Source organism: Mandrillus leucophaeus, unplaced genomic scaffold (assembly GCF_000951045.1).
Source record: "Mandrillus leucophaeus isolate KB7577 unplaced genomic scaffold, Mleu.le_1.0 Scaffold67, whole genome shotgun sequence".
Lineage (NCBI taxonomy): Eukaryota > Metazoa > Chordata > Mammalia > Primates > Cercopithecidae > Mandrillus > Mandrillus leucophaeus.
This window is the reverse complement of record NW_012107252.1, coordinates 2625163-2627347: the sequence shown is the minus strand read 5'-3', so window position 1 is coordinate 2627347 and position 2185 is coordinate 2625163.

Here is a 2185-nt window from a genome sequence, read left to right as displayed (position 1 = left end):
AGGTTAGGGAGCCTGGAAGGGGTGGGCAGCCACAGACAGGCTCTGAGGCACATTTTCGTTTTAGCTTTAGGATGATCACTCTGGCTCAAGGGATGTGCGTGTGCGTGGCCGGGGGAAGGGGAATGAAGAGGAGAAAAGAGCAGAAGCAGGGAGAAGGAGGCTGATGTGCCACTCAGGCAGGGATGAAGAGGGTCCCTTCTGGTCAGTGAGCATGAATACATGGCTTGCCAGACAAATCTGTGTGAGGGGAAGCAGAGGAGTTGGTGATTTGTCACTGGACTTGGGTGAGGAGACAGTGACGGTGCCATCTAGCACTGCACTGAGTCTCTAACCTAGATGCCCCCTGAGCATGGCACTTCTGGGTGAGAGAGAGGAGCTCATTCAAGATGAGAGGAGCAGGGTCAGTTTGGAATATGGTGGATATGAGGCACCCCTGGAGCACCTAGGGGAGCCGTTTCTGTTGTCCTTGGCGTTCTGGGACACGCCTTGTCTTTCTCTCCCGGGTCTGTTCACGCTGTTCCCTCCTTCCATTGGCAACACTCTTCCCCTCATCTGTCAGCCCGGTGTTTTCTCCAGGAGACATCCTTGACGTTGCCTGCTGAAAGTCAACTTTTTGTTGTCAGAGCCTCTGTACTGTAACATCTCTTTGAAGACAGGTCTCATTTCCCTGCCTCTCTGGGCACCTTCCATGGGCTTCATGCAGTCTGCACCTCGAGAAGCAGGAAGTGATGAAACACCTGAGTGCTGCTTCCCGTGGATCTCCATCACCCAGGAAATGGCACTGCATGCTACAGAGGGGGGATCCTCCCAGGGCTGACTCCAAGCAGGAAGTGACTCTCACCACCCTAGGGGGTTTGAAACACCTCTCCCATGCCCAGGAACCTAGAGCAGGCCAGCTGGCGCAGCCACTGCCCAGACGCGGGATGTTCTGGTTTCAGAGGTGGGGTAGGGAGCTGTAGCCTCCCAGTCGCCCTCAGGGAATCTGCTGAGGCACAGCCGATGGCAGGTGCAGTTGCCAGAGAAACCAGCTAATAACACCAAACACGTAAGGCCTCATCCTGACCCAGCATGTGAGCAAATGCGAAAGACTCAGGTCCCTCACCTCTCCCTGGGACTGGAAACCAACCACCTTCCCAAGGCTGGCATCCAGTCCGTCCTCTCCCTACCTAACAGGAGAAACCACAGGCCTGACTGAGGAGACCCTCAAGGCACCGTTTATGAGGCTGAGATAGGAGTGAGGAGTTCGTTTTGGATGGGGCGGGGCTTGGGGTAGGGGAGGAAGGGTCTCTGAGGTGAGATCCTGAGATGGAGACAATGACAACGGCAGCCGCCATTTTATTGCACATCAGCCATGAGCCGCGCCTTCCATGCACAATGACATTTCATCCCCACAATCGATGAACACAACCATGATAGCCACGAACTCCCAACTCCTCCAGCTGCTAGTGCTCAACGGGGAAATCCCTGCCAGGTCTGTCTCATTGCAGAGCCCATATTCTTTCTGCCTGGCAGCAGTTACTCTCCTCAATGAGCAGGCACTGGTGCAGTCTTGGGTGGACACCAGTCACCCCTATGGAAATCTTTGATGGATGTTACAGGACAGGATTGGATTTGAGGGGTTTTGGAAATGGGGCTCAAGAGTCTTCATCATGAGGTGTTTCTGCGTCTACTGACCTGAGATACAGACAGGAAGTTCCATGGACACAAACACCCAGTTCCAAGGAGGCACGCATTAACCTTCCCATGGTGTGGATGTGTGGGAACACATGGGCTGTTCATCACATTGCACCACTCTTCTGCAATCCACAGAAGAGCTGACCCAGCCTGGGGCATACACGCACTCACGTATACTCAGCGTCCACATGCACTCACACCCTGGCTCAGCTCTGGGGACACTGAGGCCGGTGTGGGAAGAAGGGCTCTGGCTCCATCAGATGAGGCTGGCGATGCTGGATGTGGTCTCATGACGCCGGCCAGCAGACAACTGTCCTGAGATGCTGAAGATGCTGCCATGGCCGCCATGGCCACTGTGGGTGGAGGAGGTGGGCATACAGATGGAGGGGCAGTGTCCGCTCACGCCCACTTGATACAGCAGCAGGCCCAGCAGCAAAAGTGAGCCCAAGGCAGCCAGAGCAATGCCCACAGACAGCATGGCGGCCAGCGGCCTAGCAGGGGCAGGGGCGGC